This window comes from Oryzias latipes, chromosome 3 (assembly GCF_053564925.1).
Source record: "Oryzias latipes strain Hd-rR chromosome 3, Olatipes_Hd-rR_3.1".
NCBI lineage: Eukaryota > Metazoa > Chordata > Actinopteri > Beloniformes > Adrianichthyidae > Oryzias > Oryzias latipes.
Genome location: NC_136239.1, coordinates 19,148,867 through 19,170,395, shown reverse-complemented (window position 1 = coordinate 19,170,395; position 21,529 = coordinate 19,148,867).

Sequence of the window (21,529 nt, the reverse complement as noted above, 5' to 3'; positions counted from 1 at the left end):
AAAGACAAATGGGGCCTTGTTAGAAATTAGAGTTTAAAAGGGTTTAAAAATTAAATAAAGATATTATAGCCAAACCCTTCACTACCCCAAACTAACATTACCGGTTCAACAAAAATGGCGAGAGATACTGTAGCTATCCAGCCATACAGTTTTTTATTCAGATGCCAGCTCAGAAGAGGACAATGAAGACATACATGGATCTTGTTGTTGATAGATGGGATATCACTTCCTTTTAACACTGTAAATACCTAGTTGGTTCAAAAACGTACCATGTAAATACCTCATTAATACCCTGTGAGAACTGTACCGTCAAAGAAAGAGTCGACAAAAAAAAGCGCATGCATCAGGATAGAGCGGAGCAGTGAGCTTGCGGCTTGCCATAGTTGCTTCAACGTCACACCTACAGGCTTTTTCTAACGTCATTTTTAAAATCTGCTCCTATTTCACAATGATTTGAATGAACAAATACTGGGAAATGCAATATTAAGGTTGTCTTTATATGTGTCCCCCTTCATGCAACAATGCCACATGAACATGTTAAAAATACCAAAAACACTTTTTTTTAAGTGGGTCTTTTCGTTTTTATTGCAAATATGGAGAACCTGGTCCTCTCACATGCTGCGGACATATTCATTAGGTGTAATAGAACGGATACTCTATAAACTGTAGGTTGGGAGTACACCTAATATGTTTTCTGAGGTGAAACCTATAGAGACAGGCAGCTCAGCTCCATCTAAATCCATTCTGAGTTCAAATCTGTCATCACAGAAGGAGCTTCCATGGGACTTACATCAAACTATCATTAACTTAACTCCCTCTTACTGGCTAAACTAAGAGGTCGTAAATGCAGTACTACAACTACAAGTCTTTAAATACAGGAACATATTAAATACCTTGAGTGGATTGAGATAGAACACATACGCATGAGGAGCAGCAAGGGAAATAACTTTGAGAGGAAAGTTTTTCTAAAAGTGCTCCTTGTCTTTGATTACTACTAAGTTGTTTCAAGGTATTGTAGCTATTGTCCAATTTTCTCAGAATTAATTTTAATGATTGCTCAATGACGTCAATGACGCTCATGTACCACTGTGTAAACAGTGCAAACCAGCCTCAGGATATATTTGAATGCATTTGTCATTACTAATTACACTGTTTTCTTCTGTAATACAAAAACATCAAAACCACAGATGTGAAAAAAGGAGTAAACATTTGAATAACTCAATGTTATCAATCAAATATTGTCATGACATTTGAAAAACTCTAAATGGACATGGAGAAAAGAAGATTTGCCTTGTTTTCAATTGCTGTTTTTGCACCGAGTAATAATTAAAAAGGGTTCTTATTAGAAAAGAAAATTGTCATTGCTTTAGATAAAAATAAGACATTATCGCTTTATTGTTTACATGATAACAAAGGCTAAATTAGAGAATCAGCAGTTTGCTGATTTGTAGACTTAAAGTGTGTTTATAACATGCAATGGATGGAGGACATCAGCAGCAATCGCTCAGAAGCGTCTGTTGCTGCTCATCCATCTGGGAAGGGTTATAAGGCCATCCTCAAGCAATCTGGAGCCCATTATTCTGCACTGAGAAAGATTGTTTGTAAGTGGAAAACATCCAACACTTTCACTAACTTTCTTTGAATTCTACAGTAAAGTAAGTTGCCCAATAAAACCCGAAAAATACACCCACATATATATTTACATATGTATATCAACCAGATTTAATCTGAATGGTCAGATTTTAACATGTTAAGATGAATTGGAAAACTGTGAAGCTTAGAAAACATGCAATTAAAAGTGTTTGCTTAGAATGGATGACAAAAGAAGTAATTCTGTGAAAGTATCCCGGTGACATGACTTAGGTTGGCAAAGTTGCATCAGGATGAATCACACTGAGCTCTAGAACATTGCTCCCAATCACAAATACATCATGGCACTGTCAGGCATGGCGGAAGTGATGTAATGATTTGCCTCTATTGTGCAAAAGGAGGGTACAGAATGGAGCAAAATAAGGCATTTTGTCCAATGACTAAAGCTTTGTTGAAAATGAGACAGACAAAACCACAGTGTTCGCTAACAAGCATTTTACTTGTTCACTGAAATTTAGCCCCCTTTAAAAGAGTGCACACATCTATGCAGTTCTGTTCATTTCCAATGACTAAGACCTACTAACAGAGATGATGAAACTCTGAGAAACTTTTATAAAACACTGGTGTGGAAGACCTAGAAAAGGACAATGCTTCAGGCTGACAGGCTTGTTGACAGATGAGTCCTAGAAAAAGTGTTTGCTGGTGAATGCACACATCCACACACACACACATAAACGTGCAAACACACCCATCACTGGACATGGTGCATCATTTTATGATTAACCTCAGTGTGACCATTATGTTTGGCTGAGGGTGAAACTGCACCTTGACGGACAGCTAAGGTTGTGCAATGTTTTTGGTCATTTCAGCATGTCTGCTATTGACATAGATCTTAGTTTCTCTTGGTAATAAAAATACAATAAAGAGGCTGTTACCTTAACTCAGTTAATTGGTATAACGGGAATACCTCTGCATGAACTCAGCCCAGATCGATTTTTGACTATTGTTATGATCATGTTCAGATGGGCATTGTCATAACGAAGAGGTCAGATGTATATATCGTGACTTTCCATTTATTATGAATTGTTGCTCAGGAGTCTTGCTGTCGAAATAGATATTGATCAGAAAGGGCTGTTGTAGCTGGGTTGATTATTCATGCGAAGACTAACCTGGGTGAAATCAATATTACCCGGAGGATGAGATCTACCCACATGTTTATTTGTGTTGATCGAGGGACACACATAAAGACACACGGAAAAATGAAACTGTGATATTAAATGTTATGCTCAACCCTATGGCTTATACTTATTAATGTAGAAAATGTTCTGCCCACTAAAAAAATGCACATACCACAATGAGTGCCTTTGAAGTAATTTGAAGTAATGCATTGTTTTCAGCAAATGCTGCACTGCTTTAAGCAGTTAGAAAACCTGTCCAAACATCAGCAGGCAGCTTACAAGCAAAACCCACAAGTTCTAATTTCTGTAGGCAAAAATAGTCTGAAACCCACCTTGTTTTGCTCTGCCACCAATAAAATCAACAGACCTGACAAGTTGAGTAAGCAACATAAACACAAACATGAGCCTATTACCTGTGGAGGACACAGTGCTTGTTTCTTTTGATCCGGTGCAAGGGATGGACCATGATGGCAGTGGAAGCAATCTCCTCATCGCAAATGAATGTACATCTGCTGAATTGTTTCACCCAAAGAAAATAAGATGAAAACCCCACCAATTAGGAGACGCACACACAGACACAGTGTGGCATGAATGACAATAACCAGGGCTGCCTTCCCTCTGCGATAACAAACAGCAACTAAAGCTGGCAGAAAGGTCTGAAAATGAGAGTCCATCAACTATACATTACCTCTCACAAAGAAAGAAATATTTACTTATAAGAGTGCAGATGAATTCATGTTCTGTTCTCCCATGTGGCTGGCGATGTTAGCTTGAGAGTGTGTTTAGGGTGTTTTTTTCCAAATATGACTGTATTAATATCAGAGCCCAAAAGAACGTGTTTTGACACTTGTGCTGGAACAATTGGTAGCATAGGAAATGCACGTGCTGTGGGATGCTAGGAGGTCAGTGCATGGAAATGTGGCGCCTAATTGTGAGCAAACACTTCTGCCTGAATTTTTTGCTGTAAACCCACAGGATAAAATGGGCACGCTAAGCAGCAGGTGAGCCTCACCACACCTGAGAACCCTGCGGTGAAGTTCCAGATTTGGCAGAGAAGAGCAGGAGGCCTAGTCAAAAGCCCAAGGAGTAACAAAAAGCTCAGCTGCACAAAGGACTCCTTAGAGGGGGAGAGAGGAATCTCACATGTAAAAACTAGTCCGTCGCATCTGTTTTCCTCTGCTTGTTTCAATGCTGAAGCACTGAAGCATCAACAGAATGTTAAAAAAAGGGAACCTAATAATTTGATCCTTGATTTATTGAAGGTGTGTCTGGCAATGTCTCAATGTGACAATAACACAAGTATTTGACATACAAAAAATATCATACAAATTACTGCCTAAGCTTTTCACTCATGGTAATTTCTTGTATCACTTTGAGGTGATGGATCTGGCATAACCATTTTCCTCTTTGTTGTGTTGAAAATCCTCTGTATTTTTTGACAGCAAAATGTATTTTCTTCTACTTTGATGGTCCTTTTAACATACTTCTGAATGTGATGCAAAGCTCTGTTTTGTCATTCCCTTTTAAAAAGACATCTCTAATAAGGTGGAGTTAGAGAAGAAGGCAAGCGAACCCCAACTCAAAAGTTCAGTTGCTTTTTTTGTTGTTGTTGTTCTGCACAGGTTTTTGAAATGTTTAATCTTGGATAAATGACATGTATTTGAATGTGGTAAGTATGATAAGAAAATGAACCATAATGCTACACTTTTAATCTTCAGAGTATTTACCCAACAACGCTGAAAGGGAAAAATGCACCATGGAGGCCGAATAGAAAAATGGAAAAATTAGAATTTGTTTTTTTTATACAAGGCTGTGTTTGATACCCTATTAAGCTCTTTGCAGTAAATGAAGAGTATTTAATTTGATGGATACTTGAGAAACAAAAGTGTCAAGATACAGTCAAGGTGTATTTTTCTAATTTTATTTTTAAGAAGTTAATTTGTGAAACATTTTCCCTTTTACCTAAATGAGCATCTTTTGCTGTGTTTTGCCTTTGACCTCAATGGCTCATTCACTCCAACTTTTGTTGCAAAGAGCAACCCAAGGTCAGTTTGGTTTCCTTGGCAACTGCAATAGATTTGGCGCAGTGTCAGGCTATTTAATCAAAGCTGGCTCTATGTATGTTAGTTGGACATTTCTTTTATCTGCAAAACTGCTGAGGTGGGCATCAACTCCTGAAAAGTGGGAAGGATGAGGGGGACAAAATGTAGCGTTATAGAGGGCGAGATGGAAAATGGGAGTGTGGAGCATCACTGTTCGAAGTCCTTGATGATGTCTTTGTATTGATCAGACTTTGCCTCTGTCCCCCACACAAAATAATTTAACAAATAGGGCAGCAAAAGGAATATACAGAAACATTCCGTCGACTGATTTTCAATCCACTTAACCTATGCACTTCCCATTTGAACAATAACAGGGCAGAAGAAGGGGACAGGGACACAGTGGTGGGGAGGGGAGTCATTTAGCATCTTCTCCGTTGACAGTCAACCATGTTGTTATCATTGTGTGCTGCCCTCTAGTTTATCTCCCTTTGGAAGATAGTGGCCTGTTTCGCGTGACTATAGGGCCAGACAACCAATTATCTATGTGCCCTCTATCAGATGTGATTTATATCAGTAGTCTGTCCCAACTCTGCTGTCCCCTCTCTGCCTGTGATCAATCACTGCACAAACACAAAACAGGCCTTTAACAAAACAAACTGTTAATGTTCCTGATTGACTGCTAAGGAGACTGAAGATATGAATCGGTGTGGCTCCGTACAGAAACAAACAAAAAAAACAGAGGGCGCATTTTTTTAAAAACAATATAATTCCGTTGTGTCAAAGTGACCAAACACCAGTTTGTAGAGGCAATCGAACCTTGGCATAAATGTTTGCAATATTGCCAACGTAAAAAAAAAAAAAAAAAAGGGGAAACGTGGATGTGGTGTTATGGGGGGGTTGTTTTTCTGCCTGTGATGATGTGTTGTGGATGGGCCCTCTAATCTCAGGGGATATTATCCTCCACACCTGTGTTCCATCTTCTCACCAAGCTGCAGAATGGTCTTTGCTCTGCGCCAGATCATTTTCTTTTTTCTGTCACCAGTTGGCGACTGGACATTCAGCTGCTCCCTGGTTCTTACATCTTCCTACAGTTTTTCTATCTTGCTTTCTCTCTGCTTGTCTTTTAAGACTTTAGAAACTTGCCATTCTGTGGCAGCCCGGCCAGCTCCCCGTCGATAACTTACCAGAGTGTTTCCAATCAGTTAATGCAAATCTCCCAGTCAGTCTTAGTGTCCGCTGTTCAGGTCTGCTCTGTTGGCTGTGCCCTTCAGCAGCTGCTTTACAAAAGGCTCACCCACAAACACAGAAATTGAAAACTGTAAATATTCTAATCAGTGACAAATGTGACATTTCAGATAACCCCTAAACTCAGCAGTAAACTGAGAGGCTAATTAGTGTCAGTAAGCAGCAACATAACACATGTGCTAACTGTTTAGACAAGCCCATTTAAAAAATAAAGAAATGAGTAAAAAATATGATTACCAAGACGGCGCACTGCTATTTTAAATAACATTTTCTTTGCAATTGATGAAAAACGAATCCCGCATATGGTCGCTCTTTCATATGCGTGCCATATGTGATGTTTAATGCATTCCCGATACATTAAGCTTATTTGTTTTGCCTTTGGCTCATTTACATGTTGCTTATATTACCACCAGTGAGCAGTCAATAAGATTTAAATACATAATTAAAGTGGATATTTTAGATAACATAACTATTACATACTGTAAAATTCATTTACTATGAAACTCAGTTTCCAGAAATACAGTTTTCATTTGAGTTTAATATAACCATCTTCAGTCAAGGTACATTTGGAGAGTCTTAAAACAGTTTGAGCTATGTTAAGAGGCAAAATGTTAAGTTGTAATGGTTACTAGCTGAACCTACAGCAGTGTCCTTAGGTTAAGCAACTGGCAGTTAAAGCCTTTCCCTTCAGTTGTTTATTGGAAATCCAGGGATTAAAAAAAGAAAATGTACTTTTATTGTACTTAATGTACTTTAGTTTTTCAGCATTTTCTACCAATGAGAAAAACAATGTTGCTTTTGACTTAACTTTTCTACCAGCAAGAAAAGGTTTGCTTTGAATGATCTTTCATTTATTTTAGCAAATACAGTTTTGACCTGATGATTCTTTTAAAGGCTCTCTAATGTGCATGAAAGTAGTTCTGACATTAGATATGGGCCAGATAAGTTAATTAAGGACATTTCGATAACTACAAGTTGTATTAAAAGAATATTTTAATGCTTGAATTAACAAAATCCAACAATATTGATACACAGACTTTATTTTTTTCTGAATTTGAATCACTCTAATTTTTTCCCTGCACCTCTCCACACAGCCTTCACAGAAGTTCAGGTATAGAAACCTCATTCCCCCATGTATTTTTGTTATCATCAGAACGTGGTGAATATTTCAGGATCTTGATGTGATCGATACCAGAAGCCTCGATGGTTAATGATGTAGAACCAGAGCATCATCTGAGAGAAGAGCAATGAGTCGAGTCAGGTTTGTGAACCCTTCTCTTTCATTATAGACGTGATCAGTAAGTACAATGAGCCTCTCACCCTACGGCATTGTTTTTAAACCCCTCCATACCAAAAAAAATCTTTCAAACTCATAGTTAGAACTGTTTTTGGAACTGGCGGAAAGCGTGGAGAGAGAAACAGAGGGAAAGAAACTCAATTTGTTATTTTTTTTAATGTTGGTAGCAAGGGAGTAAATGTGCTGTGGTGCGATGGTAAGCATTGCCACACAATGGTCTGAATCCTAGCAAGGGCCTTCCTCCAACATCCCAGAGACATGAAAGCAGAGTTAATTATTTATTCTCGTTTGTCCGCAGGAGTGAGTGGGCATGGTTTTCCCTGATGAACCGCCAACTCGTCCAGGATAATTCCAGCTGGTATTGGCTCCAGTTGTCCCAGTGACCCTGAACAGGATGAAGCAGGCGTTAAAAATGGATGGATGTAAGCAGCTGGCACGACCTAAGTGTGCTTGATGAAATCATTAACGGAGATAAACTTGCCTAAAGACATACGGCTTTACTGCTATGAAAATCACAGCTCATGGACCTACACAAGAAAAATGTTGCACCAATCTCCGGATGTCTGATTGTGGATGACTTTGTATTCTGAAGCAGCTGAAAGTTTTTGTCTTGTTGACACGGTTCTGATTTGATCTTGTTAAAATGTAAAGACCCACACAGGGTGCACTCATCCACAAGGCTAAACACGGTGCAAGCTGCTGTGTAAGACTTTGATTAGCTTTGTTTGGAAGCAATTTTTTTCTTTTTTTCCCTCCACTTTTCCACAGATATTTTTCTGCCTCTTGCATTCCCTTTTTTTCTTGCTTTCCTTTTTTGCTTCACTTGCACAACTCTGTAGTTGAACTCAACTGGAATGACTGACAGCCCTGTGTTCTTCCAAAACAAAATTTGTGCTGATAGAAACAGTTTTGCTCGCCCACGCCACACCAATACAATGGTCAAACTATCAGTTCTTCTCAGTTTGAAGCGACAGTGGAAATCTGGATAATTGTGAGATTGATTCTCCTGTGTTTTTCATCCACTTCACTGAGCAGGCTTTATTGGGGAACTGAAGAGGGAGAGAAATCTTGAGATGCAAGAGGCTTGAGCCTGCGGAGACTCACACATGAGTACAATGCACACTTGTAAATGCGTGCGCACACACATAAGTCAGTCAACTATTTTTGGACGATGGATAGACATTGTTGAGTGTGTGTGTGTGTTTTGTGTGTGCATCAATGAGTCAACTGACTCTTTCTCTGGCCTTTGTCTCTCTGCCACTTCCACCTCAGAAAGCCAAGGAAGATCACATTAAGTGGGGCCGCTGTTGCGTAGCTGCATTTGGCTGAGTGCTGAGGGAGATATGGGGCAAGGCATTACTCTAAGTCAGTCCCCACAGATTTCCGCCGATCCAGAATCAACAAGGCCAGTGTAATTCACTGAGCTAGACATCCTCACTTCAGTGGTTTAGTGCTCGATATAAGCTTGTGTTTTCTTTTGGGAACAGAACATTTTCAAATATTAACAAGCGTTTTTCACCAAACTTACAGTTGTATCATTTAAGTTTAAGTTTGTCACTTTCCTAAAAAAAGTTTGAAAAAAGGCACTTTAACTTGACAAAAATGACACATACCAGAACAAATGACTGGAATGTGTTTCTGTGGTTCAACACTTTAACTATTTAAACTGAAAACTGAGAAGGAAATGTGAAAAAAAAGACACAGGAGAGTTGGCACACTCCAGAGTGGGGCAAAACTCCTGTTGTGGACTGTGATAGATAACTGAAAAACAACCTGCTTCCCCAAAGTAATCTGATTTAGTTTGTGCCAGCAAGCCTTAGTGTTAATTAATTCCCATGGAGAAAACAATTCAGTCTTCCACTACTTGTATTGCAACATTTAGCATCATTTTAACGAGAAGGTAAATATGAAAGTGTATTGGTCTCAAGAAAACAGCAAATTGAGGAAAAAAGTCAAATTTGGATTTTATGGATATCTGCATTTTGATTGTTTTTTTTTGTTTTTTTTTTTATTTTTGCATTGAGTATACACATTTATAAATAAAACTGGATCACAAGAGTACTGAATCTCCTGACTGCTCAGGTTGATAATCATAGTTGTCTTTTCAAAAGCTATTTGGTAAATCGTGCACTTTCGGCCATTGAAATATGCTGCTAAATTAAAAAACCGTAACAAATTCAGTAAAATAACTATTCTCCGATTCTGTTATACATTAATACATTTTCTTTTTGCAGCATAAAGTAATAAATAGCAAAATAAGTGACCTTGTGAGGTTTTTTTGTGCCTGACTTTATACAGTTGAAAAGAAGACAGACATTGAATGTAGCTGTTGAATTAATTGACAATAAATAAATTAATTTAGTGTTCCAGACAGAATAAAGTATTATTTATGCCCTTAAATAGTTTTTTCATTTTTATTGTAGAGCATGATTCTGCTAAAGACTTACAAATTATTGTAAACATAAAAGTCGGTTTACAGAAGTGTTAATTTTACAGGCAAAGCAGTTAAACTGCTTTAACATTTTCCATGTGATGTGCAAATAAGTTGTCATCCTGAATGTTTGAAATGTCTGGTATATGCATGAGGCAGAAATTAACATTTAACAGCTAACAGATTTTTTATTTTGGAATAATTTTAATTATTTATAATGAAAATGTAAATAATGGGAAGAAACAAAATGATTTGATGTATTTAGCTCAGCCTTTAAAGTTAAGGTTATTAAATTAAACTTACAATCTTCTGAGACCCACTGCAATAAAAACTAAAATTGAATATGCTTTGAACACTTCCATACTAGAGTCTAATAATGTATCTATTAATTTATTTGAAATTAATTAACTTGAAATTAATTATTAAAAAGTGTAAGATTGTTGTTTCAAGTGTTTGTTATAATAATAACTTTGTCTGTTTACCTGTCTTTTGGCTTTTTAGCAGAAACAAATTTGTTTTTTTTTTACTAAAACAGATTTGATAAGGATGTGACACTTTTTACTAAACATTTGACTTGTTTTTATGTATACAAATGCAATTTCTAGATCTTTATTAGGATAAAATTTGGAATAAAGAGTATGTAAGAGTTAGACACTTAATGTGAACATAAAAATTAAAAAAAAGAATCAGAAAATAAAAGAGGAAACACTATTATCCCATAAAACTGCCAGGTAATCATTGGTAACCCACTGAAAAAACGATCTAGTTGTAATTAGGTACTATAGAAAAATACCGACATTTGTTGATACAAAAATGCAAAATTGTAAAGCATTTTTGTCATCTTATTCAGGAGAAAGACCAGCTTGCAGATTAAATTTGACAAACCAATGATAGAAAGTCTGTTAAATTCCCAAACTTTTCTTATTTCTTTTTTTCTACATGTTTCTGTAAAAAAAAAAAAAAAAAAAAAACACATTCTAAGCCTTGCAAACAAATCAATATATTAAATAGTTTGAGCAGCAGGTTAACAATATTTGAAACCATGACAACTAGAAGTGTGCTATAAAAACTGAGCTTGGCAATTAACTGCTGTTTTGGTGAAGGGGAAACATTACCATTTGGGAGTCTTCATGAAACTTTTATAAAACGTTATGAAACTATTTCTGGAAAAGCCATCAACTGGCATGCCGGATTTTTTATTTAGAGTTGCAAAAACCTGTACAACAGTAGAGGTAAAATGCATGCTTTTTTGTTTTCAGTGTGACTTGGAGAGTTTTTTTTTTAGTAAACGAAAAAATACATACAGTTATACATTTTGCATTCATCCCCCCCCCCCCCAAAAAAAAAAATAGAAATTTTATCTTATTTGTTATAACTGTGTTAGACAAAACTCAGAGAAAATCCTGTGAAATTTTGAATCCTGAGCAGTGTTGGTGTCTGCATGTTTTTTCCTTGCCAGGTTTTTACAAAAAAATAAAGAATAAATAAACAACAACAATGAATGTCTTTTTTTTAAATAGGTTTTTATGATGTACAAACTTTAGAAGAATTAACTTGAAAGATATAAAATAACCTAATCTTTTTGACTTCGCCACCAAACAGCTCAATTGCTTTTTTTCCTGTTCAGTTTCTCTGTCTCCTCCCTCTTTGAGCTCGTACTCACTTGGTTCTCCCTGTTTATATCGCTCTTGGTGTCTCCAGTGTGATTTTGCTGGAGTTTTCTTGTCCATCTCAGCCGGTAACCGAGCTCAAGACCAGTCCACATTACACACTGTTTCTGTCCTTAAACATGCTTCAGTCCACAAGCATGATGTCAGTCAAGTCCACAAACTCACTTCATGCTAAGTCAATGTTTCTACCTGGATTCCTCCCTGACTAACTGTTGGATTTCATTTCTTTTGGCGGATTCTAAAATCTCCTTAAGAACTGCAAATTAGGTCGACTTCTTATGCTTCCAAGGTACCACAAACTCTTCTGTGGTTCCTCCGTCCTTATTTTTATTATTGCTGGGACTAGGAGGGAACTATAAATTCTCTTACCTTTCCTCCGTGACAAAGACTGTTTATTAACCTTTTAACGCCAGAGAAGTTGCCGGCGACACCTGAGCAAGAGATGCCCTTTGACTTACAATGACGCTTTGACCGTTTACATTTTCAATGTGAACCAGATTCTGACGCGGAGCTCTTTTCTTCATGTCAAGAATCAGCTGTTCACTACTGTGAAGTGTTGTGTTTCAACACGAAGCTGCTTTTCTCCACTTTAGAATGTGCTGGAATTTTATTGTGTAAATGGTTGAAGAGTTACGGTAATTAAAAGAATGTAAACACTGAAGGGAAAGCTCTGGTGTTAAAGAGATAATCGATATATTTACCCTCCAGCTTTAGGCTTCTCTGCCATCCTCGGTCCACATGTTTTATTCAAAATTTTTAAGTGAGAGCTGAATTATCTACCTTAGAGAGGTTGTTGTCCAATCATTCACTCTGTTCAACTTACCACCATCACCAATATATTCATTTGTCTAATTCTTACTTAACCACTTGAGCTCTTTCTGGGTTATTCATCCATCACCAGCATTCTGAAATTCCATGTCTAATTGAAAATGAGTTTAAAAAATAAATGGCACTTTTACAAGAGTTTGTGATTTTTTTTAATCTATATGATATTTTATAAAGTGAACCAAGTCATATTTGGTCGTACTGCTCCAAATAATTTTGTTTTATTATGTCACAGAAACGTTTTAACCTCTAACCATGTAAGCCGGTAATTTGCAACATTTTATATACAGTGTTTCCGGCACTATAGGGAGCACTGGATTATAAGGAGCACTGTAAACAAATGGTCTATTTTTCAACTTTTGTCATGTACAAGGAGCACCAAACTAATGGGTGAATTAAGCAAGACCAGAGGCAGAGATAAGTCAGTCAATCAGACTTTATTAACAGCTTTCACAGTAATTCTATACACACTACACGTTAGAGAATTCACAACATCTGGTTTACAACACGTAAAAACTGTGTACGATGCTATTCAATTTCAATTCAATTCAATTTTATTTGTATAGCCCAAAATCACAACAACAGTCGTCTCGATGGGCTTCGAAGTAAAACATGAACTCAAAAGGATCACGAATACAAAGAGTTCAATAGTAAAATACTAAAATGAACTAACAAACTGACTAAGCTATACTGGCATCCCTGCCCTTAGACCCCCCTTCGCGGTAAGGAAAAACTCCCAAAAAAACGGATTCCGGAAAAACGAAGAAACCTCAGGGGTGCCCACATGAAGGAGGGATCCTCCCCCAGGACGGACAGGCGATTTACCAGAACTCAAAGAGAAGAATTCACTTATCTAAATCTACAACTACACATTTAAAGTCCAGCAGACGAGCTTCATCCAGCCGTAGTTGGGGGGGGGACAGTCAAAGGCGCGAGTCGAGCCGGAGACAGGAACCACAGCCAGGTGTAGGAGCAGGAGCAGAGACGAGGTACCCGGTCAGGTACAGAGCAGAGACGAGCCAGAGATGAGCCAGAGGCAGGATCCACAGCCAGGTGTAGCAGCGCGAGCAAAGGCGAGGTAGACGGTCAGGAACTGGAGCACGGATGAACCAACTGGAGTCTGGAAGCACTCCCACTCCCCAGGAGGGGAGAGGAAAAGAGGGACAATACATGAATCGCACTGTACCAAACAGAGGCATGGAGAACTAAATGATAAATTGTGGTCAAGAATAGAGGAGAGGAAGGGTAGAAGTAGAAGAGAAAAGAGGACAGAACCCCAGTGCACCATAGTTACCCCAGCTTCAACTTCTAGCAGTCTTTTAAAAGAAATAGTTATTAAGTTTAATTTAAACAAACAAATTAACATTAAGTTAAATAATCTCTGAATACTAAGTAGTCTGACAATAAGCCTGTCCAAAGAGGAATGTTTTCAGTCTAATTTTGAATGTAGAAACTGAGTCGGCCTCTCTGAGCTGGGAGTTTATTCCATAAGACAGGGGCTTGGTAGCTAAACGCTCTACCTCCAACCGTACTTTTACTAATTCTAGGAACCACAAGCAGTCCTGCATTTTTGGAAACGAAGTGTTCTTATTGGATGGTAAGGGACTATGAGGTCCTTAATATAGGACGGGGCCATTCCATGTAAGGCCTTATAGGTTAACAGGAGGATCTTGAACTTGATTCTATAATCAACTGGGAGCCAATGGAGCAAAACTAACACAGGAGTGATGTGATCTCTTCTGCTAGTTCCAGCTAACAATCTAGCTGCTGCGTTCTGAACAAGCTGGAGACTTCTTAAGGAATCTTAGGACCTGCTGCTAACAAGGAGTTACAGTAATCCAGCTTCGACGTAACAAATGCATGGATGAGTTTTTCAGCATCACTCTTAGAAAGTATATTTCTGATCTTAGCAATATTCCGCAGGTGAAAAAAGGCAGTTCTACACGCCTGAGATATATGAGCCTTAAATGATAAATCCTGGTCAAATAAAACCCCAAAGTTTCTAACTGTGGAATTAGGGGCTATACTTATGCCATCCAGGGAGACTATCTGAGCAGACAGAGCATCTCTGAGGTTTTTAGGACCAAGTATAATGACCTCAGTTTTTTCTGGGTTCAAGAGGAGGTAATTGATTGTCATCCAGGTCTTGATGTCACTGATGCAGGCGTTCACTTTCTCTATCTGGTCATTCTGGTCAGGCTTCATGGATAAATACAACTGTGTATCATCGGCATAACAATGGAAATTAATGCTGTGTTTCCTGATTATGTTTCCTAGGGGTAGCATATAAAGCGTAAACAGGATCGGTCCCAAGACTGAGCCCTGTGGGACTCCATAGTTGACTCGAGTGCACTGAGAGGAATGGCCATTTACATTAACGAACTGATACCTATCGGACAGATAGGATTTAAACCACTGGAGGGCAGATCCTCTGATCCCCTATGTCCTGCTCTAATCTATGGAGTAAAATACCGTGGTCGATAGTGTCAAAGGCTGCACTGAGGTCCAACAGGACCAGAATAGAAAGTAGTCCCTTTTCTGAGGCCAATAACAAGTCATTAGAGACTCTAACTAGTGCAGTTTCCGTACTGTGGTGGGGTCTAAACCCCGACTGAAAGTCTTCAAAGTGGCTGTTGTCCTGTAGGTGGCAGTAAAGCTGCTTAACTACAACGCTTTCTAGGATTTTAGAAATAAAGGGCAGGTTTGATATCGGTCTATAGTTGGCCAAGATGCTAGGATCCAAACTGGGCTTTTTCAGAAGAGGTTTAACAACTGCATATTTAAAAGACTGTGGCACGTAACCCGTTTCCAGAGAGGTATTTATCATTGTTAATATGGGCTCATTAATTAGGGGAAAAGTTTCTTTAAAAAGTCTAGTGGGAATTGGGTCTAACAGACACGTTGAGGATTTGGAGGACGTAATAATTGATGCTGTTTCCACTTGATCCACAATAGTGAAGCAGTCTAATGTTACAGAGGTTTCTATGGATGCCTCCATTTCTACCGCTTCAACCTGTTCTGGGCTGATAGTAGGAATAACTTGATTTAACTTATGTCTAATATTTGAGATTTTACTATCGAAAAATGTAAGAAAATCATCAGAGCTGAGAGAAACAGGAACATGTGGTTCTACTGAGCTCTGACTGCGAGTAAATTTAGCAATAGTGCTAAAAAGAAATCTTGGATTGTTTCCATTCTCTGATATTAAGGTTGAATAGTACTGGCTTCTAGCTCTACGCAGAGCTTTTTTATAATTTAATAGGCTATGTTTCCAGATATCCAGAGACTGCTCTGAACCTGAGCGGCGCCATTCTCTTTCCAACTTACGGGTTTCTTGTTTAAGAGAACGAGTTTCAGCGTTAAACCACGGTGCTACTCGGTTTTGTCTGACGAACTTAGGTTTCAAGGGGGCAACAACATCGAGTGTACTCCTGAGGGCTTGTAAGGCATCATTAACAAAGTGGTCATTTATACTAGGACTGATACTATGGGAGCTGGACTCAGAGTATTTTCTCAGAATATCACTAAGTACTGGCTGAACTGTGTGTTTGAACTCAGACACAGAACGGTCAGTTAAGGTTCTTCTAAGCTGTTTCTTATTCACTGGGAAAGAAGGATGTTCCAGTGTAAACTGGAAGGTAATCATAAAGTGATCAGAAATGATGGGGTTAAGAGGAAGGACACTCAGCTGGCTGATCTCTATACCATGGGTTAGAACAAGGTCCAGGGTGTGCTTATGACAGTGAGTGGGTTCATTCACACTTTGGGTGAAACCATCATCATCTAATAAAGCTGCAAAGGCCTTTCCTAGACAGTCACTGGGGTCATCAACATGAATATTGAAATCCCCTATTATTATAGTTTGATCAGAATCTAAGACAATAGTCGATAAGAAGTCGGAAAACTCAGTTAAAAATACTGAATACGGGCCGGGGGGGCGATAAATAATTATGAATAAAACAGGTTTTCGAGTTTTCCTGTTTGGGTGATTTATAGACAATATGATGTTTTCAAATGAATTATAAGCATTTTTAACTTTAGGGCTGAGAAGTAAGCTAGACTGTGATATTACTGCCAAACCACCTCATTTCCCTGAAATCCTGGATTTCTGATAGTTAGCATAAGTGGGGGGGGTTGCTTCATTCAATCTAACATAGTCATCCTGTTGGAGCCAAGTTTCTGTTAAGGCTAAAAGACTGAGGTTGTTATCAATGATTAACTCATTGACTAAGAGGGACTTGGAGGAAATGGATCGAATGTTTAATAAACCGCATTTAATGACATAATTCTGCTTGTGAGAACTGCTGTCTGTCACTTTAAGGTTTCTATGGCGCGCTCCTTTCATTTGTCTTTCAGCACATAAGCTAAAACTGGGACCTGCTTGACTTTCCCTGCATGGGTTTTGCACCGGCACTAACCCTAAGGGAGGCTCAGAGGAGCGTTTTACACTGCTGCTCTGCGCCCGGGTCTCGTCTCTGGATTGTCAGGTTAACAGACTAAGGCTAGCAGAAATGTTTCTAGAAAGAAGAGCGGCACCGTCCCGAGTGGGATGGACGCCGTCTCTCCGCATGAGACCGGGCTTTCCCCAAAACGTACTCCAGTTATCCACAAAACCAACGCCGTTTTCTGGGCACCATCTAGAAAGCCAGCGGTTAAATGATGAAAAGCAGCTGTACATTTCATCATTGACTAAGTTCGGCAGGGGACCAGAGAAAATTACAGTGTCGGACATCGTCTTAGCCAGTTTACACATTAGTTTCTTAAGAACACCTAACCTAGTTTCGAATTCGCAAAACATTTTGACAGAGTGTCGTGTACCTTTCAAAATTGCCATGACATTAGTGTGCACAACCAGAATTTATAAGGCTCTCTGGATTATAAGGCACACTTTTGTTTATTAAAATTAATTAAGGATTTTAAGTGCACCTTTTAGTGCAGAAAAAACAGTATTCCAGGACTCCACTTAATTTATCATCACATTGATTTATTTTATTTTATATATAATTAAAAATAAATTCAGACATGAAGGGGGTTAAGAAAGAATTCATAAGACCTCCTGGTTTTATAGCCAACAAGTTCGGAAAACAATAATATAAACGGGAAAGTTTATACAACATCAAGTGGTTATAATAGGCTTCATGTATAGATCCCAAGAGTCGAAAGAATTCCACCTTTTCTCATTTGGCCTAAGGAGCTGGAGTCAGCACTTTCTTCTGCTGTGGCTGTATAAGATCTACCGCTCTCATTCCATGGAGTCCAGTACTTTAAAATGCCGGAGGAAAAGACCTCCTGCACTTTATTGGCTTTGGCTACAAAGACATCAACGGCCTTAGCACACTCACACATTCTGCTCTGGCATCTGTTGTTCTGGGGCATCATCTTGAATCCAGTGACGTACGGTGAGGTTAATGGCTGGTGAGGCACTGACTCCTCTGGAGTCCGATTTACAATGAAAGACCTAATATTTCAGCATTCATCCAACAGCAGTTAACAGCTTATAAATACACACAAGAACATATTTGTCCTACAGAAAATATGTCTTTTATAGAGGAATAGAACACTCTTCTTGTGTATAAATTAATTATATGTACTGTAAACAAATTATAGTATACAGATGTGTTCAGCACACATTTGACCCTCAGTAACTATTTCTGGTATTTTTCTAACTTACTAATCTGGTGCTTTAATCAGTTTTATCAAATGTTGTCTGTGAAAATGATCATAAAAAACAAATAAATGATTTTACTTACATTTTTTTCCACTTACTCCCATGTAATTTTTAAAAAACAAACATTGAAAAACATGTTTGGCCTTACTTTTTGAGTCCACCGATCCTTCTCCAGAAAAAGCTCTATGATCTGTTTCAAAGTCTTCCTTATTTTCCTTTAGTTTATATGAGTTTCTCTCCCTCAATGGAGAAAGACGTTCTTAGTCTGTTTCTACGGCACCGGTGTAGCTACAAAGCACCTGTCAGCTCACGTCTGCCCCCTGCTGGTGAGGCATGCCTCACCTAAAGCCTTTTCTGCGGGCCTATAGCAGGGCTTCCACCGCACGTCTCTGTTAACATTGAGTCCTTCCTTCAGACATGAGGCACAGCGCTTCAGAGCCTCACCTGGGGCCTCATTTATAATACTTTGCGTAGGATTTGCGTCAGAAGTGGCGTACGGATGAAACAGAGGACGTGCGTACGCACAAAAATATTCGGATTTATGAAACCGTGCGCACGCACATCCTACGCATCTTTCCCTTAATAAATCACAACTGATTCTAAATGCAGCGCAGCTTTTGCGGCTTCATGACACGCCCATAGTTGCCCATAAATAGTCCGCGAAACGCCCACAAATTAATATTAATGGCTTGCGAAATCATGGCAAACACAGAGAGGAAATCAAAAAAACGTAAACTCACTCAATGTGAAGTTGAAGTTATCGTTGGCGAGGTGGAAAAGAGGAGAAAAGTGTTGTTTGGAGGGCACAGTGTGGGCATTACTAATGCCAAAAAGGCACTTGAGTGGCAAACGGTGGCAGACCATTGTACGTCATTACGCATTGTGATGGGGCATTTTATTTTGATCCATTTAATTACATCTGACAAGCTACAGATGTCGGTAATAATCGACGTGGAAATGGGAAATTGTTCAGCGCAAATGTTATTTCTTGTTGCTTTCTAAATGGTTGAGACATACGCCATACATGGTTTCATCAAAAATAAAACAAACTAAAGGCATATGCATGAATACCATAATTCCATAGCTTTTGAAGAAATGTTTCAATATGAAAACAACTTTCCCCAGTGGACAATTAGTACATCTGTCCGTCCGTCCGCACGCCCACACCTCTATCTGCTCCGCCAGACGGACACACTGACGAGGATATCAGTTTTTTACATTATTTCGTTCTGTTAACTATATTATTTATGAGGATGAATTGCACAACATGCCAATATTGCAGAACATATTTCACTTTTCTTTTTGCAAATATGTGTTCATTTGAATTTCTGTTGTAATTTTCTTTTGATTTTTTTGTTTGTTTCACTGCTGATCGATCAAACTGGTGTTCGTGTAGGCTGTTAATTGTAAGACTTGCTTTGTGAAGTCTTCATGTTTTGTATGAGAGGCAGTATTGTCATTTTCACTTTCACGTGTTTCTTCCTCCTGCCGACGGTGTCGCCGTTTCTCATTTCACCCGTTTTTGAGCGTACGCCTGGGTCAGAGCTTGCGTGAAGGACCGCACATTTTCCCGTCAAGTTTGCTTTTTATAAATCTCAACTATTGCGTAGAGAGTGGCGTACGCCTTCTTTTGTGCATACGCAACGTTTATAAATGAGGTCCCTGGAGATTCAGCTCTGTCTGTGATCGCGCAAGACTCAAGTTCTGCTACTTTAACCTCAGAAACTGTGGAAAACATGTTGAGTTGACTGAAAATGTGTATTTAACACAGATCAGTGGAAAATAATATTTACTTAATTTACCTTTTCCTATTTTATCACAATTATATTAGGTGAGGCTCTGCCTCACTTGCCTCACCTGACCCGCAGGTCACTGCTTGAATCGACTTGGTTTGATCTCTTATTATTTTAACAAAGCTTTCCTCTTCCACCAGTCCTCCAGTTTGATTTGACTTTGCTTATTTTTGTATCAGTTCTTTCTTTCTTTTGATCTTAACCTATTTCTTTCTTTGAACTATTGAAACAGTTACCTCAATTCTATTTTAAAAAACATGTATAAAACACAAAGGTGTTTACACACCAAATCTATCCAGAGTTTTAGATGTGTGATGTAGTGAGAACTTCAATGATAAACCCAACAATATAATCATTACCATACCATTCATAAACTACAATTACTTACAATTTAGACTTCTTGATTTGAAAAGGGGCTTTAGCAAAAATTACTTTAAATTCATAAGGTAAACTTTATCTTAAGTTTCGAAGTAAATCATGCAGAACATTAATAAAGAATTGATGTTGAAAAAGACATTGGGTAGTGGTTGGTATTTTTCCATCTTCGGACACAATTTTATGATCACAAAACATTTCAATTGAGGCTTTTTTGACCCTCATTCACAAATGAAGGACCTTAATTTCTAAAGCAAGGTGACATAAAAGTGAGGAGATGGCTATTTCCCTAACTCAGAAAATAGGAATGATATTAGAAATTTGAAAAATAAACAGTTGGGTCAACGCATTTGCTGCCTGATTGCTAAATTTTGTAGATATCCATCCATCCATCCATCCATCCATCCATCCATCCATCCATCCATCCATCCATCCATCCATCCATCCATCCATCCATCCATCCATCCATCCATCCATCCATCCATCCATCCATCCATCCATCCATCCATCCATGCAAACTCCCACAGAAAGATCTCAGACAGGATTATAATTTGGCTGTGAGGTGACTGCTAACTGCTAACATCTCACATGCTCAGGTCTGCTGCTCATCCTTGCTTCACAGGAAAAGGCTTTTAAGAACAACATTCTGCTCAGCGTTAATCCAACAAAGAAATATTTAACCAAATATGTTCTTATGTCTGGGTTTACTTCATATATTAAAATGTGTACATATTACACTTACATTTAAGAGACTTCAATAACTCCAGATTGGATGTGACTGCCTGTTATGTACTTTTCAATTGTTTTACTTTGAATATCTTAGCTTCTTAGGAAATTAACACTACTGTTGTTGTTTTTTTCTTTCTTTCTGACAATGACCAGTCTTCCAAGTAATGGATTTACTGGGAAGCCCATCTCATGGCCAGACGTTGCTTTTCATTTTTGGCAAAACTTTATGTATGAAACCAAAAAAAAAAAAACAAACAAACAAAAAAAAAAAAGAACACATCTTCCATTTAGGGTACATGGAGTAGTATGCACTTTATTACTGTCAAAATTTCATTCATCAACACATTTAGTCATGTTTTCTTAACACTCTCCTCTACATTTCTAAACCATTGCACATTTAAATATCTTTCGGCTACAGATGTCTATGGTTTTGTTGTGAGCGATCACCAAGGTTACAGCCAACCATTAAGATCTGGATGCAAAAGGTGTTTACTATCTCCAGACTCATTTTTTCAACATGCAACCCGATATTTTTTTTTTAATTAATTCACACTCTCCTTTTCTTATTACTGCTGAATGAACAAGATTCATCAGAAGTCTGAGTTGCACCTGCATATGTGGAGGAGAGTACTATCACCTCACAGCAAGACAGTTCCCTGTGTTTAGCTGTGGCCCCCTCTGAGCAG